The sequence below is a fragment of the Somniosus microcephalus genome, chromosome 12 (genome assembly GCF_052327205.1).
Source record: "Somniosus microcephalus isolate GS21.2 chromosome 12, FLI_Smic_1.0, whole genome shotgun sequence".
In the NCBI taxonomy this organism is placed as follows: Eukaryota; Metazoa; Chordata; class Chondrichthyes; order Squaliformes; family Somniosidae; genus Somniosus; species Somniosus microcephalus.
In genome coordinates, this window is record NC_140998.1 from 166,100,351 (window position 1) to 166,120,024 (window position 19,674).

Below are 19,674 nucleotides of genomic sequence, written 5' to 3' on the forward strand. Positions count from 1 at the left end.
AGGAACAGCACCTCATCTTCCGATTAGGCAGTCTGCAGCCTTCCGGACTCAATATCGAGTTCAACAATTTCAGATCATAAGCTCGGCCCCCTATTTCATTTTCTCTTGTAATTGTTCCACTCCTTTTCCGCCCCCCCCCCCTTTCCTTTTGTTTCTCTCTCACACCTGGCAGCTATCTTTTGCCCTGCCAGTACACTTTACACCTAATCCCAGCCTATTACCATCTCGTCTAGCTTCTAATCTCTTTTACTTCTTTTGTTTCTTTTATTCTTTTGTCCGATCGCAGCCCTGCCTTCGATCTAGTTCCTTTTCTTTCCAGTTTTGAAGAAGGGTCCAACCCGAAACGTCAACTCAAATTTCTCTCCACGGATGTTGCCTGACCTGCTGAGTTTTTCCAGCATTTTCTGTTGTTATCCCAGAAGATGCTTGTGCTGTTTGGATCAACATACACGTGAGCAGATATTTTCTGTGATGAAGTTCAATAAATCAAGACATTGCTCATCAATGAGGGACAGTCAGCATGGATTTGTTAAGGGAACGTCATGTCTGACTAACTTGATTGAATTTTGAGAGGAGGTAACAAGGAGGTCGATGAGGGTAGTGCGTTTGATGTAGTCTACATGGATTTTAGCAAGGCTTTTGATAAGGTCCTGCATGGCAGACTGGTCACGAAAGTAAAAGCCCATGGCATCCAAGGCAAAGTGGCAAGTTGAATCCAAAATTGGCTCAGTGGCAGGAAACAAAGGGTAATGGTCGACGGGTGTCTTTGTGACTGGAAGGCTGTTTCCAGTGGGGTTCCACAGGGCTCAGTACTGGGTCCTTTGCTTTTTGTGGTATATATCAATGATTTGGACTTGAATGTAGGAAGTATGATTAAGAAGTTTGCAGATGATACAAAAATTGGCCGTGTGGTTGATAATGAAGAAACAACTGCAGACTGCAGGAAGATATCAATGGATTGGTCAGGTGGGCAGAACAGTGGCAAATGGAATTCAATCTGGAGAAGTGTGAGGTATTGCATTTGGGGAGGGCCAACAAGGCAAGGGAATGAATACACTATAAATGATAGGACACTGAAGTGTAGATGATCAGAGGGACCTTGGCGTGCATGTCCACAGATCCCTGAAGGTAGCAGGACAGGTAGATAAGGTGGTTAAAAAGACATACAGGATACTTGCCTTTATTAGCCAAGGCATAGAATATAAGAGCAGGGAGGTTATGCTTGAACTGTATAAAACACTAGTTAGGCCAAAGCTAGAATACTGCGTGTAGTTCTGGTCACCACATTACAGGAAGGATGTGATTACACTAGAGGGGGTGCAGAGGAGATTTACGAGGATATTGCCTGGGCTGGGCAATTTTAGCTATGAGGAAAGATTGGATAGGCTGGTGTTGTTTTCTTTGGAACAGAGGAGGCTGATTGAGGTGTATAAAATTATGAGGGGCCTAGATAGAGTGGACAGGAAGGACATTTTCCTTAGCAGAAGGGTCAATAACCAGGGGGCATAGATTTAAAGTAATTGGCCGGAGGTTTAAAGGGGATTTGAGAAGAAATGTTTTCACCCAGAGGGTGCTGGGGGTTTGGAACTCACTACCTGAAAGGGTGGTAGAGGCAGAGACCCTCAGCACATTTAAAAAGTACTTGGATATGTACTTGAAGTGCCGTAACCTACAAGGCTACGGACCAAGTGCTGGAAAGTAGGATTAGGCTGGATAGCTCTGTCGGCCGGCACGGACAAGATGGGCCGAATGGCTTCCTTCCGTGCTGTAAATTAAAAATAACCATAGCATCATAGAAATTAAGTGTGGAAACAACACAAAGGGTTCTTGAGGCAATAAATGCCATAACAGGGTTTAATGGTAGCTGTTAACTTTGTGTGTGTGCAGCAATGTTCCCATTAAGCCACGCGGCCACCTGAAAGTCCTGCACAGGCCGCTCACACTGTGCAGCCCTCAACAGCTCACCAAAACGTGTTAGGTGGCCCTCCAGCCCAAATAGCTGCCCACCCCTGATTTAAACTAATATCTCACCCTACCTTCTCCGCTTTCAATGCCTACCCTACCAGAGAAACGGATACCCGGTCCCATGCCTCATCCTAATAACAGCATCAGACAATTCAGTACTCCCTTAATACTGTACTGGCGTGAAAGTATATATTATGTGCTCGTCAACATGCTGTAGTGCTCAAACCCAAAAACTTAACTTGGAGGCGAGTACTACCAACTGAAGCAGACTGACATTAATACTGTGATATACAAGTACCAAAACCGTAAGAAAATCAATTAAATTCCAGGGAATGGAAACATGATACATAACTAATATTTTTGAGGTACGTTTTGGGCATTGGATTCCTTATTCTTGCTCATTTTCTAACATTTCCTCCTGTAGAGGCTGACTCAGGACATGCTGGGATATAGTGTTGGGCACTTCTCATTACCTTGCCCAAACAACCATTATTCACGCCTAGGCCTTGATAATGAGTGTTGGCAGGATTACTCCACCATCCGGAACATCATAGCCAAAGCTGATACCATCTTCACCAGATATCTACACAAACACACTTTGCATATGCATTTCCAGCATACAGTTCACTGTATAGCAATAAGAAGCAAGAACCCTCGCTGATGTTTTTCCCTTCTCAATCCAACTTTAGCGGCCCTGTCATCAAGGAGGCCAGTTAAAAACACAGAATGGCAATGCAATCTGGGGCCTTTCTGGTCTGCATGGCTGCAGGAATATTTTTTTAAATTCAAGACCAGCATTTACTGCCCATCCATAACTGCTCGAGGAGGTGGTGGTGAGCCGCACGGTGAAGGTACTCCCAAAGTGCTGTTAAATAGGGAGCAATGTGCCCTATTTTTTTTCCATGCATGGTCCCTTTAAATTTGCTGCTTAGCCGCACATGCAACAGCTTGTGAGCGGCCTGCGCAGGACCTCTCGATTGAAGCGTGGCTGTGCACTTTAGGGGAAACAATGGTCGGGAGCTCCAGGATTTTGACCCAGCGACAATTAAGGAACGGCGATATATTTTCAAGTCAGGATGGTATGGAACTTGGAGGTAGTGGTGTTCCCATGCATCTGCTGCCTTTGTCCTTCTAGGTGGTAGAGGTCTCGAGTTTGGGAGATGCTGTCTAAGAAGCCTTGGCGAGGTGCTGCAGTGCATCTTGCAGACATGGTGTGGCGGTAATGGAGGAAGACAATGTTTGAGGTGGTGGATGGGACACCAATCAAACGGCTGCTTTCTCCTGGATGTTGTTGAGCTTCGAGTGTTGTTGGTGCTGCACTCATCCAGACAAGTGGAGAGTATTCCATCACACTCCGGAATTGTGCCTTGTAGATGGTGGAAAGGCTTTGGGGAGTTGGGTGGTCAGTCACTCGCCACAGAATACCCAAGCCTCTGGCCTGCTCTTGTAGCCACAGTATTTAGGTGGCTGGTCCAACTAAGTTTCTAGTCAATGGTGATCCCCAGGGTGTTGATAGTAGGGGATTAGATGATGGTAATGCCACTGAATGTTAAGGGGAAATGGTTAGACTTTCTCCTGTTGGAGATGGTCATTGCCTGGCACAAATGTTATTTGCCACTTATTAGCCCAAGTCTGAATGTTGTCCACGTCTTGCTACATGCAAGCACAGGCCGCTTCATTATCTGGGGAGTTGCGCATTAAATTGAACACTGCAATCAGCGAACATCCCCACTTCTGACCTTATGATGGAGGGAAGTTCATTGATGAAGCAGCTTTAAATGGTTGGAACTCCTGCAGCGATGTCCTTATGTTGAGCCATCAGGGAAACTTGGGCGTTGTTTCTTGCACTACAATAAATTAAACATTATGCAATAGGTGTGGTGTCTTCAGCATTGTGGTAGTGTCAATATGATACCACTTTCACTCAACTACCATTTGATTACCAGGAATGGTACCACATCCACATTTCACACTGCTGCCATCACTTGGCTCCAGTCAAGTTTTGGTGCAAATAATTATAATACAACCCAAGAAACACAGTAACATTTAAAGTTAAACCAGCAGAAATGTTATTTCTCATGCAATATGCTGTCAGTTCCACCAATTTAAATGCACCACATCAGGATCCATATACTGTAGTACCCTTTATATAAACTAGCTGGAGTGCCCGGCAGTGCCGAGGCTTTTTCAAGGGCATATTGTAGTTGGAAGACGGAACGCGCGCGCGGGGGGGAGGAGCGCGCGCGCGGGGGGGGGGGGGGGGGGGGAGGAACGCACGCGCGCGGGGGGGAGGGAGGAACGCGCACGCGCGGGGGGGGGGGGGGGGGGGGGGGGGGGAGGAACGCGCGCGCGCAGGGAGGGGGGGGGAGGAACGCGCGCGCGCAGGGGGGGAGGAACGCGCGCGCGCAGGGGGGGGGGGGAAAGGGGGCGCGCCGGGGGGGGAAGGGGGCGCGCCGGGGGGGGGGGGGGGGGGGGGGGGGGGGGGGGAGGGGAGGGGGCGCGCCGGGGGGGGGGGGGGGGGGGGGAGAAGGGGGCGCGGGGAAGGGGGGTTGGGGGGGAAGGAGGGGTAGGCGGGTGGAGAGGGAGGGGGGAGAGGGAGGGGAGGGGGGGAAAGGGAGGGGGTGGGGGGAAGGGAGGGGGGGGAACGGAGGGGGGGAACGGAGGGGGGGGAACGGAGGGGGGGAACGGAGGGGGGGAACGGAGGGGGGGAACGGAGGGGGGGAACGGAGGGGGGGGGGAAAAAGGGATTTGGGGGGGGTGGGGGGAGCCAGCAGACCCTCTCCCAGTGTTGGTCCCTGTCTGGGCCAGAAGCCTGGGACTGGAGTTGCACTGCTGGCCGTTGGAGAAGCCTAGGCCTCGGGCTCCTGCACTGACATGGCAAGGGGTGGGGGAGCAAGGGGTGGGGAAACATGAAACTTAAAGTACTTATAAAACATTTTTGGTAAATCTTTCTATAACATACACTTTACAACCTCACCAATCTTTTTATTAAAAAAAGGGGTGCTCACCTCTCAGTGTGTTGTATCACAAACAATGGCCACCGCTTGCTTTTCAGTTGGAAAGATTAGGCCCCGCCCACAGTCGATTGTCTGTCTCGGTCACCAGGACCCGATGTGGAGCACAGAAGCCCCACCCACTCTATGTTCCTGTACTAAGATGGCCGCGCATGCACTCTGTTACACACTGAATCAAAATGGCGTCGCACTGAAATTTTTCGCCCTCCTTGACAAAGATGGCTGCCGTTAACCTGGGGCTGTCAGCAGAAGAAATTTCCTCAGCTGCAAACACAGGATCTTCAGATTATTATTCGGGGCTTGCGACCTACCCCAGTTGCTTATGAAGCCTCCCCACCTACTGACCCCGGGAATGCAGCTGAGGCAGCACACCCTCTCCTCTCTGCCAATGTTTGTCTCTGTCTAGGCTGGGAGCCTGGGACTAGAGTTGCACTGCTGGCAGTTGGAGAAGCCTAGGCCCCGGGCCTGGAAAAACGGTGAAAGGTAGGAAAATTAGAGGTTAGAGAAAAGATTTACAAATTAATTAACATTTTAAAAAAAGTGTGTTTTAAAAGCAACTTTTTTTTTGCTGGAAATGTAGATTTGAAAAGAAACATGCAGAAAGCGGGAAAAAGAAATGAACAGTTTGGAATCAAGATGGCGGCCACTCACCTCGGTTCAGAATGATAAGGCACGCCCACACACGCACTGATTGGTCAACCGTCAGGTCACTGAACTGTAGAATTGGTCAATCGTCCTGTCACTCGACTGTAGGATGGCCCGCCCGCACACGCAATGAACCCACCCCCATGACGCAGCGATTGGTCGACCGTCGGGTCGCTCGACTGTACGATTGGTCAACCTTCACGTCACTCGATGCTAATGAGCGGAATTTTGAATGTTTTTTGGATACCGTCGGAACAATTTTTGTCCGACCAAAAAGTAAATACGCCTACAAGAGTCCCCTAATGATGAGCTTTCTTTTGATATAACATGTGTAGGTACGCTCTATAACTTTTGATTGTATAGCCGGACAGTGAGACAGAAAGACAGAGAGACATACCGTTATATATATATACCGAGTAACAAAAACCAAAGCTTCTAAAATTTCCACACCTTATCTCAACTCAATTACTGTGGACAATTACAATATTACTCCATAAAAATCTTGCCTTGATTTTGCACTCCTTCCTCCACAACAAGTTTTGTTTAAGCTTAAAAGCAACCTGCATTATCTAGCCATTGTTTGAATGGATATGGGACCTGCTTGACAATGTATTTGAATAATTCCTGAGTCAGACATATCACACTTCTTGACTTTGGACACTTGCAAGTTGACCATTTCATTCCACATGTTCAGAGGCGGTATAAATATAATTATTCACTATTTATGCACTCTTTAAAATCCAATATAAAAATGTGATCATGTTGAACTTGCAATCTCAAAAAAACAGAAAAAATAGTAATTTTCTAACTATGCACCATTAATAATTAAGATGGCAAATAACCCTGCTAAAGATGCAACATCTTTCTCAGAACCAAGCACTCCTTGGCAGTTGCACTTCCAAGTTCCTTTGGGAACAGGAGCAACAGGCCTCAATGCTAATCTAAGACCAGAATGCGTCCCCCCACCCTCCGACCCCACCCCAAACTATCAACGTTTGTTAACTTAATTGTTTCTAAATAAATTAGTGCCAAGTTGTGGACTATTCTGCAGTGCAGACTCACTTATATTAGGTGCAAATTTGAAACTCACCAAACTACTATTAACTGAGGGCCTCTCCCTAGTCCAATGCAGACTTCCATGCAGATTTAGAGCTGGTTTCAAACCCAGGTCCCAAGAAGTGAAGCACATCATGCTGCCCGCCCATCTTCCTTCCCACCCACTGCACCCAGTTTTGTGAACTGAGCCACATATTTAAGGAAAATCCTGTAAACTATCCAATGCTCACCTGCTGGCCTTCCATCTTCCACCTTACATAAGTTTGTGCTCATCCAAAACTCAGCAGCCCGTATCTTAGCTCAATCAAGTCTCATTTACCCATCACTCCCGAGCTTGCGGACCTACATGAACTCCCGGCCCAAAAACACCTCAAATTTTAAAATTCTCATCAGTTTTCAAATCCCTCCAGTCTTGCACCTCCCTATCTCTAACCTCCTCAGCCCTACAAGCAAGGTTCCCTCAAATATTATTTGGGTGCGCAGCCCCTTTAACAGCTGCCCAGCCCAGTCAAATTACCGCACATGCGCAGTTTTTCCATTATAAAGCCAGTAAGCGGCCTGCGCGGGACCTGCAAACTGCTGCGCAGCTTAACGGGTACATTGCCTACAAGATCTCTGCGCTCATCCAATTCTAGCCACTTGCGCAGCCCCGATTTTAATCGCTCCATCATAGGCAGCCAAGTTTTCAGCTGCCTTGGCCCAAAGCACTGCAATTCCCTCCCTAAACCTCTCTCTCTCCTCCTTCAAGATGCTCCTTAAAACCTACCTCTTTGACCAAGCTTTTGGTAATCTGTCCTAATATCTCCTTCTTTGGATCAATGTCAAAAATGCTTTTTATTGGTAACGCTCTTGTTAAGCAACTTGGGATGTATTGCTACGTTAAAAGGTACTATATAAATGCAAATTGTTATTATTACATCTCAAATTCCAGTTGGTAGATCACAGTACAAAAATGCTTCATTCCTTACATGATCACGGTATTTTAGAAATCCATTGACTGTTGTATTTGGACTTAGAAACCAGAATAACTCCTTTTAGACTGCAAAGTATTCCTGTATTCCCGGCCCGACAATCCCCCAGCCACCAGATTTCCCCTTACCAACTGCCACACTAAAAATTAAAAGCATACGCAGAAGAGCAGCTCATACAGAAGCATTGTTTCTGATTTTAGTAGCCAATTAAATATTGGGAAGACCGAAGCCATTGTTTTCAGTCCCCGCCACAAACTCCATTCCTCTCACTAACATCTGTCTGAGGCAGAACCACACTGTTCGCAACCTTGGTGTCATATCTGACCCTGAAATGAGCTTCCGACAACACATCCGCAGCATAGCTAAGACGGCCTATTTCCACCTCCATAACATCACCCGTCTCCGCCCTTGCCTCAGCTCATCTGCTGCTGAAACCCTCATCCATGCCTTTGTTACCTCTAGACTCGACTATTCCAGTGCTCTCCTGGCTGGCCTCCCACGCTCTACCCTACGTAAACTTGGTGATCCAAAACGCAGCTGCCCGTGTCCTAACTTGCACCAAGTCCCGTTCACCCATCACCCTGTGTCCGCTGACCTACATTGGCTCCCGGTTAAGCAACACCTCGATTTCAAAATTCTCATCCTGGTTTTCAAATCCCTCCAAGGTCTCGCCCCTTCCTATCTCCGTAATCTCCTCCAGCCCCACAAGCCCCCGCCCCGAGATAGCTGCACTCCTCTAATTTTGGCCTTGAGCATCCCTGATTATAATTGCTCAACCATTGGTGGCCATGCCGTCTGTTGCCTAGGGCCCAAGCTCTGGAATTCCCTGCCTAAACCTCTCTGCCTCGCTACCTCTCTTTCCTCCTTTAAGACGCTCCTTAAAACCTACCTCTTTGACCAAGCTTTTGGTCATCTGCCCTAATTTCTCCTTATGTGGCTGTGTCAAATGTTTTTCTTTTAATACTCCTGTGAAGCGCCTTAGGACGTTTTACTATGTTAAAGGTGCTATATAAATACAAGTTATTGTTGTAGCCGGTAGTACAAAGGCAAAGTAAGGCAAAACAAAAAATACTAAACTGACAGGTGGAAGGTGCTACTGGTGCCTCATTCATAGAGTTTCCCAAATTTAACTATAGTTCCTTGAAAATATACCCGATTTTCTTCGCACCATCAATGGATGCCATGCCTTCAGCTGCCAAGGCCCCAAGCTCTGGAATTCCCTCCCTGAACACCTCTATCCTCCTTTAAAACACTTCTTAAAACCGACCTCCCTGTCCTAATATTTCATTAGGTGGCTCAGTGTCAAATTTTGATTGATAATACTCTTGAAGTGCGTTGAGATGTTTCACTACATGAAAGGCGCTATATAAATGTAAGTTGTCATTGTTGTAGAACACAACAATACTGAAGCCTGATTACAAGATTAAGCACTCAGCTATTGAGACAGTGGCAAAAAGTTGAAAGAACACTCACATCTTTCCACCGCAGCCTACAACCCAACTTTCCAACCCACTCATATCCAGGTATATTTCAGACATTCATATTTATGATCTTTATATATATTTAGTTGGAAACATTGGTAATTCAATGATAATATACAGAACTATTTACAGCTAATATGTTGAATTTCCCTCCCCTCGCCTAAAGACGCCAAAGTCCCAATAGTGCTAGATGGGCGTACTCTTGAAATTAGTAACAATACGGTGGAGGAGAAATTCCTGGAGTGTATACGGGATGGTTTCCTGGACCAATAAGTCGAGGAACCAACTAGAGATCAGGCCATCTTAGACTGGGTATTATGTAATGAGAAAGGATTAATTAGCAATCTTGTTGTGCGAGGTCCCTTGGGTCGGAGCGATCATAATATGATCAAATTCTTCATTAAGATGGAGAATGAAGCAGTTGACTCAGAGACTAGGGTCCTGAATTTAAATAAAGGAAACTACGATGGTATGAGGCGCAAGTTGGGTAGGATTGATTGGGGAATGTTACTCAAAGGGTTGACGGTGGATAGGCAATGGCAAACATTCAAAGATCACATGGATGAACTACAGAATTTGTTCATCCCAGTTTGGCATAAAAATAAAGCAAAGGTGGTGACTCAACCGTGACTAACAAGGGAAATTAGGGATAGCATAAGATCCAAGGAGAGGACATAAATTGGCCAGAAAAAGCAGTAAACCTGAGGATCGGGAGCAGTTTAGGATTCAGCAAAGGAGGACAAAAGGATTAATTATGAGGAGGAAAATAGAGTACGAGAGTAAGCTTGCAGGGAACATAAAAACTGACTGTAAAAGCTTTTATAAATATGTGAAGAGAAAAAGATTGGTGAAGTCAAGCATAGGTCCCTTGCAGTCAGAATCAGGGGAATTTATAGTGGGGAACAAAGAAATGGCAGACCAATTAAATACATATTTTGGTTTCGTCTTCACAAAGGAGGACACAAGTAACCTCCCAGAGATGCCGGGGAACATAGGGTCTAATGAGAGGGAGGAACTGAAAGAAATCAGTATTTGTAGGGAAATGGTGTTAGGGAAATTGACGGGATTGAAGGCCGATAAATCCCCGGGGCCTGATAATCTACATCCTAGGGTACTTAAGGAAATGGCCCTAGAAATAGTAGATGCATTGCTGGTCATCTTCCAAAATTCGATAGACTCTGAACAGTTCCCATGGATTGGAGGGTAGATAATGTTACCCCACTATTCAAAAAAGGTGGTAGAGAGAAAACGGGGAATTATAGACCGGTAAGCCTGACATTGGTAGTGGGGAAAATGCTAGAGCCCATTATAAAAGATGTAATAGCAGAGCACTTGGAAAACAGTGACAGGATCGGACAAAGTCAACATGGATTTACAAAAGGTAAATCATGCTTGACTAATCTACTGGAATTTTTTGAGAATGTAACTGGTAGATAAGGGAGTGTGGTGTATTTGGACTTTCAGAAGGCTTTTGATAAGGTCCCGCATAAGAGATTAGCATGTAAAGTTAGGGCACATGGGATTGGGGGCAAGGTAGTGACTTGGATAGAGAACTGGTTGGCAGACGGGAAGCAAAGAGTTGGAATAAACTTGCTCTTTTTCCAAGTGGCAGGCAGTGACTAGTGGGGTACCACAGGGATCGGTCCGAGGACCCCAACTATTCACAATATTTATATATGATCTAGATGAGGGGACTAGATGTAATATGTCCAAGTTTGCAGACGACACAAAGCTGGGTGGGCGTGTGTGCTGTGAGGAGGATGCAGAGAAACTCCAGTATGGTTTGGACAGGTTGGGTGATTGGGCAGAAGCATGGCAGATGCAGTATAATGTGGATAAATGCAAGGTTATCCACTTTGGTGGCAAAAACAGGAAGGCAGATTATTATCTGAACGGCAATAGATTGGGAGAAGGGGAAGTGCAACGAGACCTGGGTGTCCTTGTGCACCAGTCGCTGAAGGTAAGCATGCAGGTGCAGCAGGCAGTTAAGATTGTATGTTGGCCTTCATAGCGAGAGGGTTCGAGTACAGGAACAAGGATGTCTTGCTGCAGTTGTACAGGGCCTTGGTGAGACCACACCTTGAGTATTCTGTGCAGTTTTGGTCACCTTATCTGAGGAAGAATGTTCTTGCCATGGAGGGAGTACAGCGAAGATTCACCAGACTGATACCTGGGATGGCAGGAATGACGTATGAGGAGAGATTGGGTCGATTGGGCTTGTACTCGCTGGAGTTTAGAAGAATGAGAGGGGATCTCATTCAAACTTATAAAATTCTAACAGAACTAGACAGACTAGATGCAGGAAGGATGTTCCCGATGGCCAGGGAGTCCAGAACCAGGGGTCACAGTCTAAGGATAAGGGGTAAGCCATTTAGGGCAGAGATGAGGAGGAATTTCTTCACCCAGAGTGGTGAACCTGTGGAATTCTCTACCGCAGAAGGCAGTGGAGGCCAATTCATTAAATATATTCAAGAAGGAGTTAGATATATTTCTTAAGGCTAAAGGGATCAAGGGTTATGGGGAGAAGGCAGGGACAGGGTACTGAATTTGGATGATCAGCCATGATCTCATTGAATGGCGGAGCAGGCTCGAGGGGCCGAATGGCCTACTCCTGCTCCTATCTTCTAGGTTTCTATTCTACAGTAGTAAATACAGAAGTAGTCTTGGGTAGTATTAGGACACTAAAGACTGATGAGGCCACTGGGCTGGATGCATTTACCCCAGCCTCCTAAAGGAAATGGAAGATGTATTATGCGAGCCATTGGTTCATGAATTTAATGGTTCTTTTGTGGTCTGTGTTAGTTCCAGAGGAGCGCTCATGTGGTCCTGATATTTAAGTGTTGGGGCAGGGGAGGGGAGGAGAATGGGAAATCAGATTCTGGGAATTATAGGCCAATTAGCTTCACATTGGCTGTAGGGATGTGGGTATTTTAAGTGATGTGATTCATCACTACCTGGAGAGACGAACAGCTGTTAGAAACTTTAGGAAATGGAGGTTGCAATTCACTGATTGCACAAATGACCAAATTAGTGGATGATGGCAGGGTATTGTACACCCCAATTTCCAGAAAGCTTGCAATAAAATGCTGTGTAAAGAGCTACTAGCTAAAATTTCATTTGCGTGGGATTTATGGTCAGATATTATGCTAGAAAAGAAATTGTTGCTACCATTTAGACAGCAGGTCATCATAATGGGACTAGATTTTGATGTGTCAGGTGACTAGTTTAATCCCACATTGCTTTGCCTTGGTACTGTTCCTGTTTTCCACCTTTAGAACTTATTTGGATAAGGGTGGTATTGGATCCACTGTCATGTCCACAGATGACAAACTTGCACAGGAACTGGGAATTTATATAAAATCAATAAGATTCAGACGGATACAGATAAATTAGGAGAATGGCCTCATGTGTGGCAGCTGCCCTTCAATGTGGATAAATGCAATATTATGCTTTTGGATCTGGTAAACTACAGGCGGGTGTACTCACTACAGGTTACAAAGTATGGTCTGGGACCTGAAGGTTACAGTTGATAAATCGTTGAATGCCCACAAGTAATGAGACAAGGCCATTGGAAAAGCAAATAGGGTTTTAGGTTGCATTGCTAGAACAGTACAATATAAAATAAAGGGTACTTTGAGTGTACAAGGCTTTGGTACAGCCACACTTGGGAGTTTTGTACTCAGTTTTGGTTCCATCGCATGGCAGGAGATAGAGGCCCCGGAAAAGGCAGAGCAGAGGGCGACTAAAATGATACCCATCCTTAGGGCTCTTAGTTATTAGGATAGACTCAAGGACGTTGGAGCTGTTCTATTAGAGAAACAGCAGAGTTATGATTGAAGATTTTACAATAACTAAGGGAATAGGTTCTCTGAAGTTAAAATATTTTGGATGGATAATGTTGGGAGAACTAGGGGGCATGCATATATAAAATACATAAACTAAGAGCGAGGTTAGATTTTAAACAGCATTTATTTTCACAAAGGGTTATTGCCCACTATCTTGCCAAAGTGTAAAATTAGTATATTCCCTGCAGTCTTTCAAGGGAGCTCAACAAGTCCCTGACAGAGCAACATGTTTCCAGTTATAGCGGAGAATCGTGGGACTTGAGTTACTGTGGTCTCTTGTACCTGTGCTTAACAACTTAGTGCATCGGAGAAGAATTTCACCAGAGATTTTGCTAAATTAACCATGGAGTGGTGTTAATATGATTGGGGAATAACCAAAAGGTGTAACAGAAGTATAATGAACAAATAAATAAATAAACAAGCAAACACAACCAAAAAGGGAAGAAAAAATGCAGCAACAGCTTGACAGTCACAACATAGAGGACTCAAAATTTTACTAGAATTATAGTTGCATCCCATTTTCATATATTAACACATTCTATTTATACATAACTAGCTGGGGAGCCCCGTGTTGCGAGGGCAATTTTGGGGCGCTTGGTCTCCCTGCCCGTGTCCCCCCCCTCTCCCTGTCATGTCCTCTCCCTGTCCTATCCCCCCCCTCCTCTCCCTCCCCTCCTCTCCTCCCTTCCCTCCCCCACTCCCCTCTCTCCGGCCCCTCCCCCTGCCTAGCGCCTGAGGTCCGGAGCGGAGGGTCCCCCGCGTATCGCGCGGACTGATGGACGGCCGCTGTGGGCGGGCGGGGCGGCGCATGCGCGGTCAGTGCGGGCGGCGCATTGCGCGGTTCGGGCGCATGCGCGGGTCAGTGCGGGCGGCGCGAGCCCCCCGCGATTTCCCGAGGCTCGCCCCCCCCGCGATTTCCCGAGGCTCTCTCTTCCCCCCCCCCCCGGCGATTTCCCGAGGCTCTCCCCCCCGGCGATTTCCCGAGGCTCTCCCCCCCCCCCGGCGATTTCCCGAGGCTCTCCCCCCCCCCCCCCCCCGGCGATTTCCCGAGGCTCTCCCCCCCCCCCCCCCCCCCCCGGCGATTTCCCGAGGCTCTCCCCCCCCCCCCCCCCCGGCGATTTCCCGAGGCTCTCCCCCCCCCCCCCCCCCCACGGCGATTTCCCGAGGCTCTCCCCCCCCCCCCCCCCCCATTAAATTGTTATTTAATTCCCTAACACATCATTAAAATATTTACCTTAGTTCCCTAACACACAGAAAGTGTGGGGGAAAAAAATTGTGAAAAATCAAGATGGCGGCCACTCACTCTCGATTCAGAAGGATAAGGCCCGCCCACACACACGCACCGATTGGTCAACCGGTCTGGTCACCGAAGCGTAGGATTGGTCAATCGTCGAGTCACTCGACAACTCAACTGTAGGAAGGAACCCGCTGTCCGATGGTGGACCCTCGACGTCACACGGTCGCTAATGAGATGCTAATGAGAGCGGAACGCTGAATGTTTTTGGGATACTGCGGGCGGGATTTCTGTCCGGCCGAAACGTAAATACGCCTATGACCGGTCCGGAATCGCAAGCTTTCTTACGCTCTGTAACTTTCAAACGTATAGAGAACAGACAGACAGACAGACATCGGGACAGACAGAAGAGCCGCTTTATATATATATATATAGATAGACTAGATGTCATATCAAAGTTTCCCTAATGAATGCATGAGCAAATATATTTTTGTAATTGCAACAAAATTATCCATACAGACTTATTTATGTAACTACAGAATGTGAAAAAATGTAGTTCATTGGTTTTTCTGTTGTAGATAAGGAGCACACTAAAACTTAATTTTTGTTTCTGAATTTTTATCTGTCAACCATAACATGGGAGACGCTAGTTTAATAATTAATGTATTCATTCTTGGACCACACACCTAAATTTAAAAACATCTCAACTACATAATCCTAATACCACAACAAATCCAGGACACTTAAAAAAAAAGTATTGTTCAAATCAATACACATCGCCACAAAAGGGAAAAATCTATTTCTGGTAGCTACTATTTAATTTGGGCATAATGAAAGATCTGGCAAAGTAACTGTTGGACCAATGTAATTTGTTCCATTTAATTAACATTAAAAAAAAAACTATCAAGAGTTGACTTCATTCAAGGAAAGATGATTGCGTTCCGAGCCAAATGTCTCTTCTTAGTTACCAGATGCAACAGGAGAGGAGCAGGTGGATAGTTTCAAGGCTTGAACAGGAGTTTGGATAACAAATCTTCAAAGCCATGACACCTTTAATGACACCCCAGGCTAGTTTGCTCTTGCACCAATCCCATCAATTCTTCTAGAAGTCAGGAGATTTCGGAACTTTCAGTAACTGCAACACTAGCCTATTGCGAACTGCAGAAGCCACTACACCCCTCTTTGCTGCAGTTACTTTTAAAACAAATTAACATCTGCACTCTAGCTGAAATTAACAGTATTCAATATAGACTGCACCAAGCACTCAGTCCATTATTGTGAGAAATAGAAGTGTCACAACAAACCACAGGCAGTTTTCACACACCACTAAATCATTTTCTGCAGTGCTTTGACATTTAAACTCGTTTCCTCCAGCAGTAAAATCGGGAAGGAAAGAATGAAAACTGTCACAACTGAATTCAGTTGGTTTAACAGAAATGTACGAACAATGACAAACAGGAAAAGACCTCACTGGTCCAGCCAACCTGAGTCCCACACAATTGTGATACCCCTGTGCACCACAACACATGACTAATACCCTGTGCACCACACATACTGTCCACACACTTCCCCACCCCATCCAAAACCATGTGGTCTCCTGGTCGAGGTGAAAAAACAGGAGATAAAAAGCCATAGGGGCAGGGGAATCTGAGGGAAATTCGTCTCTGACCACCCACCATGGCGATCAAATCTAGACCAGATCTTCACACACCTGACCCTGATAATTCCTTGCAGTACCTACCTCTTGTAAGAGATGGCCTCCATCCACTCCAGCCAGAAACAGTTAAAGAAAAAAAAGATATAAAAGACTTTATTAGCGCTCTTTCACGACCACCCGGCTGTCTCAAAGTGCTTTACAGCCAATGAAGTACTTTTGAGTGTAGTCACTGTTGTAATGTGGGAAACCACAGCAAGCTCCCACAAACAGCAATGTGATATTGACACAGATAATCAGTTTTTGTTATGTGGATTGAGGAATAAATATTGGTTAGGACACCCAGGGGATTACTACCCTGCTCCTCTTCGAAATGGTGCCTCGGGATCTTTTACATCACCCGAGAGCGCAGACGGGGCCACGGTTGAACGTCTCATCCAAAAGACGGCACCTCCGACAGTGCAGCACTCTCTCAGCACACTGCACTCGAGTGTCAGCCTAGCTTTTATGTGCACAAGTCCCTGGCATGGGACTTGAACCCACAACCTTCTGACTCCAGAGGCGAGATTGTCTACCAACTGAGCCACAGCTTAAGGAATTCAGCAAATCGGTGTCCATCGCACGAACCCGCAGCCTGTTCGAGGTCCACTATTCTCTGGAAACGAACCACCTCCTTACATCTAACCTAGATCTGGCCTTACAAAACTTAAATTGTGACCACTGGTCCTCCCTAACCTATTTGATTGGAACACATGGTGAATTCGAACACTATCTATTCCCTTCATCTTATAAACCTCGCGATCAGATCACGCCTACGCTTTCCTGAAGTAGAGTCCCAGCTCTTTTAGCCTATCTTGATAACCAAGATGCTTTAAAGTGGGAATTCATGAAGTGGCCCTCCTCTGCACCCTTTCCAAAGCCTCAATATCACCCACCATGTGAGGAGACCAAAAACTGGACAAAGTATTCCTACCGAGAGCTGACCATGGTCTTGTACAAGGATAAAATAGTGCGCTTTGTCTTGTAGTCAACTGTCCTATAAATGCACCCCCCAACACTATTCAGTCTAGCTATCATTTCATCACATGGTTCTTCAACCTTTAAAGATCTATGCACTAAAATGCCCAGATCCATTTTTCCAAATCTAGAGTCTATACCAATTTAGTTCCCAGGCAGAAGTTGACATTTGTAGTTTATTAGTCCCTCTCACTATATAAGCACACTTTCCTTAAATAGATACCTCCCCAAGAATGCATCAGTCCAAAATATTTAGTTATTTCTGGAAAAAAAACTTTATTTAAACTGCTGGAGATTACATGTTCGAAAATAAACACATCTTTTCAATGAAAAGGGCTGTGGAGGCTCAGTCATTGAGTATATTAAAGACAGATCGATAGACTTTTGAATATTAAGGGAATCAAGGGATATGGGGATAGTGCAGGAAAGTGGAAGAGAGGTAAAAATAGAAGGTAGGAGCAGGAGTAGGCCATTCGGCCCCTCGAGCCTGCTCCGCCATTCAATGCGATCATGGCTGATTATCCAAATTCAGTACCCTGTCCCTACTTTCTCCCCATACCCCTTGATCCCTTTAGCCTTAAGAAATATATCCAACTCCTTCTTGAATATATTTAATGTATTGGCCTCTACTGCCTTCTGTGGTAGAGAATTCCACAGGTTCACCACTCTCTGGGTGAAGAAATTCCTCCTCATTTCTGTCCTAAATGGCCTACCCCTTATCCTTAGACTGTGACCCTTGGTTCTGGACTCCCCGACCATCGGGAACATCCTTCCTGCATTTAGTCTGTCCAGTCCTGTCAGAATTTTATAAGTTTCAATGAGATCCCCTCTCATTCTTCTAAACTCCAGCGAGTACAAGCCCAATCGACCCAATCTCTCCTCATACGTCATTCCTGCCATCCCAGGTAGCAGCCTGGTGAATCTTCGCTGAACTCCTTCCATGGCAAGAACATCCTTCCTCAGATAAGGCGACCAAAACTGCACACAAGGTAGAAGATCAGCCATGATTTTATTGAATGGCGGAGCAGGCTCGAAGGGACTAATTCTCATGCTCTTATAAATCTATGTTCCCTCATGGTGGAGTCTGATTATTTTAGCTTTAATTTTATGTCCAGGAGGCTATTTGCTCATCCTGCAAGCCAGGGAATGTGCACAGAATGGAGGAGATCACTTCAATACAGAAGACAGGGAAACAAGGAGAAAGAAAAGGACTAAAATGTTACTCTTCAATGAGCCAATAAGGAGGTGTAGGAATGTGGTCAGTTGACATTCCCTCTGATGTAAAGCACCTTGCCCCTATTTAGCAGGACCCCAGTCACAAAAATGAGCAGGAAATCACTCTGTTCCCCTACTCGCTGTGCAGATATCTGCTGTCTACTGGGTTACAGGTGAAATAGGTCATGGGATGGTCAAGCTGGAAATAAGTTCCAATTCCTGCGATTCATGCCCCCTCATCTCAATAAGCACACACATTTCAATTAAAATAAACCATCAATCACAAAAAAAGTTCAAAAGGGTTACTACACATACCATTTGATTTGTCATGAATTTGTACATTACTGGATGGTTGCCAAAGTAGGCAATAGGTCGGCATGGTCAGGTCAGTCCTCAATAAGCGCAGTACTGATGGGGTGCTGCACTGTCCTTTGTATGAGGTGTTAGGGCAGGCGGGGCCTTGGTTTATCAGCTGGGCGTATGGCACTATTTTGAAGAAGTGCAGGAGAGCTCTCCCCGGTGTCCTAGCCAATATTTATCCCACAACCAACACCACGAAAACAGATTATCTGGTCATTAACAGATTGTTGTTTGCGTGACCTTGCTGTGCGCAAATTGGCTGCTGTATATTCTACATTAGATTAGGCACGACACTTCAAAAGTACTTCATTGGCTGTAAAGTGCTTTGGAGCGCCCTGAAGTCACGCAAAGTGTTACTCAAATGCAACTTCTTCCTTCAACTTCGACCCGCTCCAAATGGACAAAAGCTTTTGACAGAGTTTATATCTCAGGTTACAACTACAAAGCGCCTGCTGCCCTTGTCCTTCTAGGTGGTAGAAGTCGCGGGTTTGGGCGGTGCTGCCGAAGAAGCCTTGGCGAGTTGCTGCAGTGCATCTTTTAGATGGTACACACTGCAGCCACGGTACGCCGGTGGTGGAGGGAGTGAATGTTTAAGGTGGTGGATGGGGTGCCAATCAAGCGGGCTGCTTTGTCCTGGATAGTGTCGAGCTTCTTGAGTGTTGTTGGAGCCGCACTCAGCCAGCCAAGTGGAGAGTATTCCATCACACTCCTTACTTGTACCTTGTAGATGGTGGAAAGGCTTTGGGGAGTCAGGAGGTGAGACACTCACCGCAGATATCCCAGCCTCTGACCTGCTCTTGTTGCCACAGTATTTATGTGGCTGGTCCAGTTAAATTTCTGGTCAATGGTGACCCCCAGGGTGTTGATGGTGGGGGAATCAGCAATGATAATGCTGTTGAATGTCATGGGGCAGTGGTTAGACTCTCGCTTGTTGGAGATAGTCATTGCCTGGCACTTCTGTGACGCAAATGTTACCTGCCACTTATCAGACCAAGCCTGAACGTCGTCCAGGTCTTGTTGCATGCGGGCATGGACTGTTTCATTATCTGAGGAGTTGTGAATGGCGCTGAACACTGCAGTCATTCAGCAAACATCCCCTGCTTACATTATTACAACTATGAGCAGGGGGAAACTAAAATTTACAGCTCCTAGCAAACTTCACACTTTTACTTCACTACTAGATTGCACCAAACATTAGTGCAGAGGTATGTCAAAAT

At 46.1% G+C, this 19,674-nt stretch overlaps 1 protein-coding gene across 7 annotated transcripts in view; it reads right to left on the reverse strand.

Moving 5' to 3' along the window:
* The window catches only part of numb (NUMB endocytic adaptor protein), a 253,334-nt gene that overhangs the window by 191,615 nt on the left and 42,045 nt on the right, over positions 1-19,674 (reverse strand). For 3 of the 7 annotated variants that reach the window (XM_086003786.1, XM_086003785.1, XM_086003783.1), the window contains exon 1: positions 3,705-3,829. The exons of 2 other annotated variants lie outside the window; for them this stretch is intronic. The gene's annotated coding sequence lies outside the window, so the exon portion shown is untranslated. Of the gene's footprint in view, positions 1-3,704; positions 3,830-19,674 lie in introns of those variants that run through there. 2 more of the 7 variants (XM_086003788.1, XM_086003787.1) reach the window with 1 other exon arrangement.